The 11,673-nt window shown below is 34.9% G+C and overlaps 1 pseudogene; it reads right to left on the reverse strand.

Moving 5' to 3' along the window:
* Positions 1–9,562: 9,562 nt before the first annotated feature.
* On the reverse strand, positions 9,563–10,568 carry LOC106980078 (glyceraldehyde-3-phosphate dehydrogenase-like; annotated as a pseudogene).
* Between the last annotated feature and the right edge of the window lie 1,105 nt (positions 10,569–11,673).

The following is an 11,673-nucleotide window of genomic DNA, read 5'->3' on the forward strand; positions in this document are numbered from 1 at the left end:
TTCAATGGATCAGAATATGAAGGGAATTGATGTGGTGAACACAAGGTCTATGAAGATGGTTTGCTGTGCTGTCCATTTACCTGCTCAGTTCTTTATCCTGCCTGGTTGTTATAAAACAGAAGCTGGTATATTTTTGAGTCTTACTATAATAGTTCTTTTATTTATTGGTCTTGTGAGCATGTTGATACATGTTATCACTTCAAGTGTTACAGAAGAAATAAGTACTCACGAATTAAATCAATCAACTTTGTTATTTTTCTGATAAACTCTTAGCAGAAAAAATAAAAATACTCACTAGAGATTGAACCATTGATCAAGCCTGTAGATTTCCATGATTTACAACAATACTGTATGTTATCAATTGTTTCATTAATGCGAATACTTAAAAAAATACTTTCTTCTTAATTGCAGAGTAATTTATTTGACAACAGTGCCATAATCGTTTGGGCTGATTTAAGGGGATTATGTGGAGAAATCTTGCAACTTTAACAAGAAAGTTTTATGAAGTTGCCCATATGACTCTTTGTTCATTATTTAGATTTATACGAGGGATATCTTTGTGCGACAGCTTCTTTAGAATGTGAGTGCAAGGCTAAACACATTTGGAAAATGACAAAGTTATCAAAGAAAGTAGCATATTGTAAAAAAAAAATTATAAAGCATTTTTCCAAACTGTCAGATTATAGAAAGCATTTGAACATGGGTAGAATGGGATTTTTTTCAACATTTTAAAGTAATAAAATTAACTGTTAACTTTTTAAGTGTCTCACTTTCCTAAGATATCAAGTATGGAATTTGAGTAAAAGTGGCTCCTGGTCTTAATCCTCCAAATTTGTGTATGAGGGAGAAAAAAAGAGGTATAGAATAAATGTGTAGGTCTGGATAATAAAGCATTAGTTACTTAATCCATCTGGACTTCACTTTTTTATCCACAAAAACCATTTATTTTTGCTATCATAAGTTGATTTATACATAGAAGCACCCTGAGCTTTCTAAGGAAAATTCAGCATCAAAAAATAAGGTGCTTGCTGACACAATAACTTCTTTTAGAATTAATATGTCATGTGTGTTAGATCATTTCATTTGTAGAAACCATCCAAAGTCACCATTTCCCTCAGTTTCATCACAGAAAAAATGTTTCACTTACATCTGAGGTCATAATTTGGCCCGTCAACCAGAAATAGAGAAAATCAAATCTACATCAATATGTATAACATTAAGAGTTACCAAATATCTAATACTATTCTCCAAGCTTCCTGTGCCCCTTCTATGATGATTTTTACGCTTAGCTTTTTTATAAGTTTTCACAAGTAACAGATCAGATACATAATATGCTTCACTTTTATATTCAGATTACATGTTACCAATAGATTCTTCCTCACATGAGCCCACTCTTCCCTGATGGTATCTAAAAAATAGACTGAGGTGTTTGAAAAGTTGTCCACTCCTGTGAATACTTAAGGTATCTCAGTTTCAAGATAACTTAGCGTTATTTAAAATTCAGAGGTTTATACAATGAAAACATCTGAGTTCTCTCCCATGGAGTGAAGGATTAGTATTGCAGCAAAAAGAGATATATATGAGATAAAATTTTAAGTACTTCTGAGAACAGCTCTGGGGATATCTGTATCAAGAATCAGCTTAATATTAATGTGAAATTGGGAGTAATTATCCAATGTAAAAGAACACAAACTATTTAATACATAATATTTAAAACTCACTAATTCTGTGTAATATTTTACCAATTTCCTTTTAGAAATGTAAGGATAGGGGCACCTGGGGCTCAGTCAATTAAGCATCTGACTCTTGATCTCAGCTCAGGTCATGATCTCATGGTTTGTGAGACTGAGTTCCATGTTAGGCTCCATGTTAACAGTGTGGAGTCTGTTTGTGACTCCTCTCTCTCTCTCTCTCTTCCCACCCCCCCCCGTCCCACCTTCACTCCCTCTCTCCCTCAAAATGAATAAACTTAAAAACAAAGAAATGTAAGAATAGTAATGCATCTTAATACATCTACATGTGTGCATGTCATTAAGTACTGTTTGTAAACAAGATTTCTAATTTAATTTTATAGCTTTTCCAAAATCAATAAATAAAAAATTGTTTAAAATTTTCCTTACTCTTGTAGTAAAATAGACAGCTTGTGATGACATTCTCGTAGAGGAAGCAGAGTTTGCTCGTGTGATTATAATGTTAGGACAACTCCTCAAAAGTGGAAATTCTGATTCAAAGAACATGGACAGAGTTTTCAGACTCTCTCTAGATTTATTCCCTAGGTAATTTCACACTCTCCTTATGGTTGTAAATACTATGCACAGAAGACTGTTGACTGTGGAGCTCTAACCAGCCACTTCTCCTAAACTCTGAAGTTATAGGTCCAACTAAACAATGTCTGCAAACATAATAAGTACCTAAAACTTAAAAGATGCAGAAAAGGAAAAAAATATCCTCCCAAGAAAAGTTGTCCTCTGAGTTTTATCTTCATTTCAATCAGTGACACCTCTGTTCTTCCAGTTGCTGAGCAAACTTAAAAATTTGAATCGTTTTAGGGTTTTCATACATTCATTGCAGTAGCATATCCTATTTCTGTGAAATGTGTCCAAAACACACCTAATTCTTAATACTTGTGCTACTGCAACCATATTTAGACCAGCTTCATCTTACATACATTATTCTACCCTTCCCCTCTTGCGTCATGCACATGGCAACCAGAAGGATACAGTTAAACTTCAGGTTATGTCATGCCTGTCCAGTTCAAAGTGTGCTAACCACTGTTCGTTTCACTGAATGAAAGTCCTTACCACGTCTCATAATGCCCTACCTGATCTGGCTATTCCCCATCTCTGATCTTCCTCTCTCCCCCAACACACTGTCACCTGCATTGGCCTCCTTGTTTTACTTCAAACATGTCAAACATGCCCTTTCCCTAGGTTCTTTTTAAACACTGTTCCATCTACCTGGATTGCTCTCCCTCCCACATCACAAGGTGTCCCATTCCCTTCCTTCTTTCAGGTTTTTGCTCATCTGATACTTATCTGAGATGCCCTCAATAACCACCATTTGTAACATGGCACTCTCTATCCTAATATTCGATCTTGCTTTGTCCTGTTTGATTTTTCTTTATAGCTCTTAACTATCCAATTAGTTTTTTAATCATTGTTTATTTTTTTTCACTCCCAATGCAATGTCACTTGGAATAGGCCAGGGTTTTGTCACTTTTGTTTTTACCTATTTCATCACATCTAGGACATTTCTTGGTTGATGTGTCCTTTAAATATTAATTGAACTAATTAAGATTTTTGATGCATATTAGCAAATAGCTTTCTACAAGTTTGAATCGGTTAATTCTATCAGCAACAATATTTGAAGGTACCTTTTCAATCGTGCCTTAACCAACATTTGGAAATGTAGCTTTGTGCTCCTACACACACACACACACACACACACACACACACACACACACACACACACACATTCATTCTTGTTCTCTCTCTTTCTACAAGGCTAATAGGGAGAGAGTAGAGGAATGACTTAAGATTAGGGCATTTCATTGTAAGTAGAATACTCTGGGTAAGTGGAGCCTTGGATTGTAGAGAATTGCTGATGACTGAAAGAGGAGAGAAATAAGAAGAGTGCGAAGACAAATGCAAAAGAGAAAGGTAGAGGGCAATGCTGTACAACAATAGAAAACATATTTGGGGAAGCTATTTTAGCCAAGAACTGAGATGGACGTTGGGTTTTCACATACACCCAAATCACTAATTACAGTTTTGCACGTTTTCTGAGAATGTGCTCGGAGAACTAGAACACCAGAAGGAAACTTAGTTTTCACTATATATGTTTGGGAGCAGAGAAAACAGAAGACCACAAATACTACGCCATGATTAAGTCTGGGTGGTGAGATAATGGATTATGGTTTTAAGTAAATTATCTCATGCAATTCTCACAAGAACTCCTTGAATTAGCTTCTATTATTAGTTTGTAAGTATCTTGCCCTAAGTCCCAAAGCTAGAGCTAAACTTTTGAGTTCTAAATTATTATAAATTCACAAAATTTTTTTTTAATTCTCAGACTAAAAATATTGTCTATCTCCTCTTCCCTTTTCTTTCTCTCCATCTTTTTATTTCTCTATCTCTGTTTATCTATCCATCCGTATATGCATCATAACTGGGTAATTCATGGACTAATAATGAGAGTGTGCCATAAATCAAGATTTATGATTACTCTAATTCTGAGAACTTGCATTTCATTTAAATAAAATGTTCTTTGTTTATAATGGATATTGTGACTGATACTCACTATTCATTCCCCCCCCTTATATGCTTAGCCTAAATTAATTATGGTAGACTAAATTCACCATCTTTACCAGTGATTCATTCCCAGTTTGATAGGCTTTAAACTCTTTGGGCCAATAAGAGACCAGAGAAAAAAAATTCTCCAGGATTTTGGTAAAAATAAGCAAGTAGTTCTCATTCCTATCCCACCTGATGAAAACAAAGAAGAATCATTTCATCTCTAATGTTAAAAACTAACATTGGGTGAAGCCAACTTTTGTCTGGCAAAGGAAACATATAAGAGATAAAGATAGAAAGATAGAGAAGTGAGAGAGAGAGTGTATGTGTGCTTAGAATTGACATTTAAAAATCACTAAAAAAAAAATACTGTTTATTACCAAAGGTTAAACATAGTAAATGATAATTAGAATGTTCTATTGGGTTAGAGAGTAGTCTCTACTCCCACTCAGAATACTTAGTAAATAGGACATGGATCCTTGTGAAAGCAACTTGCAAATGAGGAAAACAAAAACACACACACACATTACAAATTTCTCACTTTCACACTAGGTTTTAAACTAGAAGCGTTTCAATGATTACTGGGCTAAACTGGGATATTATTATTGGCAAGTTAACTACTGCCGAATGCTTATGAGACTCGATAAAACAATGTTGTTAGCAATTACTACAATAAAATAAAATGAAATAAATATTCCATACTATACAAACTGAGTTGTGACTATTCACCACATCATGTAGCATTTAAAATATAAATCACTATTCATCTTTCTAGTGATATATACCCTCAATAAGCTATTAGTTTATTTTCATATGTCCAAAATTAACAAATTTATATTAAAGGATAACAATCTTAGTGGAATTTTAGGGGAAAGATTATTTAGTGCTGCATTTACAATATGTAAATTACTGCTAATTATTTATTGTTGAATATTTTTTAGTCAAAGGAAGAGTTATTATAAGTCATTTACCTGGTACCACAATAGGAAAGAAAATAGATGTAGGTGGCTTTTTATTAACTCATAGTTTAACTCTTCAAAAAGATATCAGGAAAAATCTTTAGCGTGACATACAAGGATCAATGAATTCTGGCTATTGCCTGATCTTTTGCATTTCCCTCATAAAACCTTTGTTCTAAAAGAGCAAAATCTGAGAAATTTTGTTCTCTTTCTTTGGGTTAATTTTCCTTTTTTTCTTATTCTTTTATCACATCTTCTCCTATAAGTGTTTTCTTTATTCTTAGGCTTACTAGATGCCACTAGTCTATGTCTCTATACCATCTTATATCTAGTATTTTAATAGATTTTATTATGTTGCATAATACTTCTGTAGTTGTCCATCCCTCCCACTAAAATGGAATTTCCTTGATAACAGAGTTCTTTTTAACTCTTCATTCTTATTACATATCACAGGCCCTAGCATATGTGAAAAACTCAATAAGTATTTGTTGAATAAATGTATTCAGAAATAAATATAGTGGGACACCAGTAAATTCTGTGTCCCAGAATTTAAATTTTGGTTCTAAAAGGCACCTAGCTCATTAGGTCGTTAAAACTCAGTCGTTAAAGTATGTGACTCTTAATCTTGGAGTTGTATGTTTGAGGCCCATGTTGGGTGTACAGATTCCTTAAAAAGAGAATCTTTTAAAAAATAAATTTTGGTTCTATATAATGTATTTTGTTATTATGATATAAATAAGTTTCAAAAATATTATCCAGGCCAACTTCCTAAATAGAATTATACTACACTTAAGCAATTATAGAGTGCCAATTATATTCCCAAGGTTTATATTAAAATATTTTATAAAAATATTATGTAAATTCGTAAAGATATTACAGCAGATATAACTATCTAATTGCATGTTTTAAGTAAATTGAGAAAAATAAATCTTTGTCTAGTTAAAGAAGGTAACTGAGAGATATACATGGAAAAGCAGACATTTATAAAGCAATATCTAAGCAGAACTGTTGTATATATTAAGAAATCAATCATTATTTACTATAAAAAAAACAAAAAAACAAAAAAAAATTGGTAGCTCCCAGGACAGAAGAAGGAAAGAATCAGGCGTATGAATAATAACCATGGATATTAAATGCTGAAATGCATGCATGATGTCTTACACATTGCCATTGGAAGATTCCATTCAAATTATTTCTGTGTCTGCCCTCATGATTAACCTTTCAGAAAAGGGAATCTGACTAGTGTATGTCTGAAATTAGGGGAAATGTGGTTCTTTGACTAGCAAACCAGAATCATGTAGCTTTTTGTGTAATTGGGGGTGAGGAGAGATAATTTTCCCAAAGGTCACAGATTAAATCAAAAACAAAAACAATGTCAGAACCTACCATAGTCATTTACATTCTCAGACTTTATGTACATCTCAAGTTTTTCTTTTTATAAAATCTTGTAACACAAGAAGTAAGTAGTTGGTCTGAGCAGACAATAGAGTTAACTATTGATTGATATTTTAGAGGTACTATGAATTAAAAACTTCCATTCATTTTTTTCAATTGAAATTAGCTAATTATCTAGGAAAATTAACTCGCTCTGTGGGTCTACCAGAAGGATCAGAAAAACAGAAACTCATTATTATATCTTTTTACAGACAGAATTTGTTATTATAGAACATTGAGTGAACAGATGTTTGGAGGATTAAAATTTTTTTAAAAAAATACTAAAATAACAAAGTAGTAATAACTACAGGAAGGAGGTGTTACCCACCCAGACGGAGAAACAAAGGTGATGCTAGAATCTAGACTCTTAGAGGAGGAGGTCCTCTTAGATCCAGATCAGTGTCTATTCCTCTGGGAAGTAGGTTCTACCTGGCAAAGAGAGTAGACTGCAATTGGTTTTGCAGCACCCAGGGAAGCAGGGGATTGGAAGGAAGAGCTGCAGGGGCAAAGGGACATTATTGTGCTAGGAGAGCCAACAAGCAAAAGGACAAGAGAAAGTTCTTTCTCCTCTTTTCCTACCATATCTTCTTCCTTGTATATCTCTCTTAATAAAGGAGGATTGAAGTTCCAGCTACAAAAAAAGAGTGTAGAAGAGGGAGAGACAAAAGAGTGTTGAAGCTGAGAGACAATAGCTTCATAACCACTACAATGTTACATTTTACCAAACTGCTATGTTTTTGCATTAGCCCTTATTTTATTGGCATTTTAACTTGGTGTCATTAATTGCAAGTTACTTACTGTAATACTGATAGTATGTAGAATGAGAGTAAAGTTTATGTGAATTTAATTTTTGTTCGGTTAAAGTTACCCAATTTTTGACTAGCTAATTCTAGAATTCTAACTTTTTACTAGGTAATAGTTTTATAATACATTGATGATTCTTTGGCCTAGTAAATAAACCCAACATTATAATTTGTTGCCATTTTTGTCTTCCTTTAAGGCAGAGGATATCTATAAGCCTGCCATGCCAGATATAGCCCATTAGTCACAGGAAAAAAACAGACAGCGGTGTGTGGAATGGATCAGCCCAAATTCATCATGACCACTAAAAAACAACACAAAACAAATATCCTATTAGTGATGTGCCAAGAGCTTGATCATTTCGAGTGAAGGATGGCATGTTAATGAATATATATAAAGGCAGTTCTCAAATTCACATATTTCAAATTAACAGCAATCAGTCAATTACACGCATGATATCGACTTGCTTCACATATTGCCCTTGAGTAGGCTGGAAACATACAAATGAAACTAAGTCAGATACGTGATGGATTTGGAGGAGATTCCTAATTAAAATCATAGCAAATACTTTATCTTTCTGATACATAGAACCATGCAGCTTTAATCAAAATAACCAACTCTAAAATAGGCACAAATAGTGGCTAAGCAGATGTTGAGAGGAAGCAAACAAAAACATCAACAACAAAAACCCTAAACTGAATAAAATGGGAAGGCATTGAACAGGAAATCTTGGCCTTTGACCCATTATTATATAATGGATTTTCTAAAGTAAGGTAATACATTTTCTGAAATCCATTATAAAAAAAGGGTTCCAAAAATAAATGGAACACGTATTCTAGCATTGCTAGAATAAATACAGATATGGGGACTCACATAACTCAGCTTCAAAAAGAAAAAAAAAAACAACAACAAAGGCAACCCAATTAAAAAATGGCAAAGGTCCTAAACAGGTAATTTTCCAAAAACATACCAACTTCCAACAGGTACTTGAAAAGGTGCTCCACATCACTAATCATTAGGGAAATACAAATCAAAAACCACAATGAGATATCAATTCACAGCTGTTAAGAAGTCTATTATTATAAAGATAAGAGATGAATGCTGGTAAGGATGTTGAGAAAAGCAAACACCCATATACTGTTTGTGGGACTGTAAACTGATATAACCATTGTGAAAAACAGTGTGGAGGCTCCTCAAGAAATTACAAATAGAACTACCATATGACCAAGAAATCCCACTTCTGGGTATATATCCAAGGGAAACAAAATCATTATCTCAAAGAAATAGTTTTACTCCCATGTTAATTGCAGCATTATTCACAATAACCAAGCTGTAGAAATAATCTAAGCATCCATTGACAGATTAATAAAGAATATGTGATTATATATATATGATTATACATATATATTCATCTTTAATACATATTTAAGCTGAATATTATTTCATTTGTGTGTGAATTTTTAATATAAATGCAGAACATAAAGCATTAACACAAGTCAAAATGTTCAGTGAACATGTTTCAGCAGTTCAACTCTATAACAATTATAAATAAATCTGCTAAGTTTTTCTGGACAATGCCAGCATTTGGCTTTTTTCAAAACAAATTTCTTACTGATGACAATAGTGTTTGTGGCATTTTTATCATACAGTAGATTCTATCCATTCACTATACATTTCTAATGTTGTCCTACTTGCAAATATAGGTTTTTAATGTCTGTCTTCTGTGCTGTTCCTGTCAATTTGTTATTAATATACATTAAACTATAAAAGAGAGACAGAGAAAAAAAAATCCTGCCATCCATGACAACGTGGATGAATTTGGAGAGTGATAGTAAGTGAAATTTATATGTAGAATCTAAATACACATATTTTGGAAGGGTATACTTTTTTCATACAACATAATAAGGTCAGGTTCCCCCAAACCCTCTCCTTCTTTAGGGGCTCTGGGATGGAAACTATGTAGAGGTTAGGAGACTTTCAGTGTGTTCAGGGGATGAGTTGGGGCAAGGACTCCCCAGCAGCTGGGGGCCTCTCTCTTCCTCCTGTTCTCACAGGGGCTGGTAATTCAGGGGGTTCTTATTCCTTGGAGGCCATGTGGACAATAAGCTCCACCACCTGGTTGCTATAGCCAATTTCATTGCCATACCAGGGAATAAGCTTTAAAAATTGATCACTGAGGGCAATGCTAGCCTCAGCATTGAAGATGGAGGAATGGTACTACTGTTAAAGTCACAGGAGACGACCGAGTCCTCCGTGAAGCCTAGGATGCCCTTGAGTGGGCCCTCTGATGCCTGCTTCTCCACCTTGCTGACGTCATCATATTTGGCAGCCTTCTCTAGGTGGCAGAGCAAATTCACAACTGACATTTTGTGGGTTGGATTAAAGAAGGCCATGCCAGTGAGCTTCCCATTTAGCTCAGGGATGACTTCGCCTATCGCCTAGGCAGTGCCAGCAGAAGCAGGGATGATATTCTGAGCAGCTCCTCAGGCCCTATGCCATAGCTTCCCAGAGGGCCTGTCCACGGTCTTCTGGACGGCAATGGTAGCACGGACTGTGGTCATGAGTTCTTCCATGATGCCAAAGTTGTCACGGATGACTTTGACTAGAGGGGCCAAGTATTTGGTGGTGCAGGAGGCATTGCTGACAATCTTGAAGGAGTTGTCATATCTCTCATGGTTCACACTCATCACAAACATGGAGACATCAACAGAAGGGGCAGGGATGATGACCCTCTTGGCGTCACCCTTCATGTGAGCCCCAGCCTTCTCCATGTTGGTGAAGACTCCAGTGGATTCCACAACATAGCACAAGCATCACCCTATTGAATATTGGAGAGATCCCACTCTTGGAAAATGGAAATGGGCTTTCCATTGATGACAAGTTTCTGATTCTCAGCCTTGACTGTGTCATTGAATATGCCGGGGAGGCGGGAGAGGGGGGCTTACTGAAGCATGTAGACCAGGTCACTGAGGTCAACAAAGCCGTCACTGATGGCGACAATATCCACTTTGCCAGAATTAAAAGCAGCTCTGGCGACCAGGTACCCAATACAGCCAAATCTGTTTACTCTGTCCTTCACCATTGTGTCTTGGGGACACGGCTGGCACTGCACCAGAATATGAGGCTGTCTGCCCAATGGAGGAAGAGCAGAGAGTCTGAATACAGATATTCTTAGTGTGATCATTTCAATAGAAAAGATCAGTTTCAAAGTATGTTTTATTTGGTGACAAACTATAGTATTTTAAATACAGTCATGGGCTAATTGTAAAAATCCTTTTAAGTTCTTTAAAGTTTTTGATAAAAGATAAAAACAGTACTCTAGAGATCATTATGTTTACTGCATATCTGCTTGGGGAATGAGGTCAGGCATAATTAATTAAATTAATTATGCCTTTAACTGTTATTATAAAGCAAATTTTAGCCGTTGTAGTTTCTCAGGGATGCATTTTGCAAATTTTGCTTTGTAACTCTATTCAGCAAAGTAGATATTTAAATTTGGCCACCATTATGCAAAATATTTGAGATGTTTTGATTATGAAAAACAAAATGGGGAATATTCAAAAGATAAAATATCCAACTGAATAAGCAAGTTGTGTTTCCTCAAGTGGTATATAATTTTTTATTGGGGACTTTTTTTCCAGCTGGGTTTATATAATGTCTGTCAGTGGAGAGAGTGAGATTCCTTGAGTCTTAGATTGTTTGCTTCTAATAGGACCACAGTGATATCTTTTTAATCGTATTATTTAACCATAATTAGTATTTTAATATTAAATAAACATGAATTATAATTTTTGATTGGGTTCCTACATCTTGTGAGGAGTGTGAATTTGGACTTGACCTCAGCTCATGATATAGTTATGCGAATTTTAATCCTTATCACAATCCTCCACTGTTAGTATCAGCTAGACAGGAAGCTTCCTGGTAGCTTCTGTAGGCTGAAAGATGGAGATTTTCTCATCATCTTTTCATTTATTGGGTAGCTTTTCAATAAGCTATATCTTGTATAGAAGCTCAAGTACAGTATGCTACCTCTTGGATACAAAGCTCTGCGTTTGTCCCTATATACATTAAAGACCTGGTCCCAACCGCTAGATTTGCATTTAACACCCTTCGCTCATAGTTCCTCATAGATGGTAATTGTTCTACCTTGATGTTCCCTCTGTTTTGTTACTTGGCAATTTAATTTT

This window comes from Acinonyx jubatus, chromosome B2, assembly GCF_027475565.1.
Source record: "Acinonyx jubatus isolate Ajub_Pintada_27869175 chromosome B2, VMU_Ajub_asm_v1.0, whole genome shotgun sequence".
In the NCBI taxonomy this organism is placed as follows: domain Eukaryota; kingdom Metazoa; phylum Chordata; class Mammalia; order Carnivora; family Felidae; genus Acinonyx; species Acinonyx jubatus.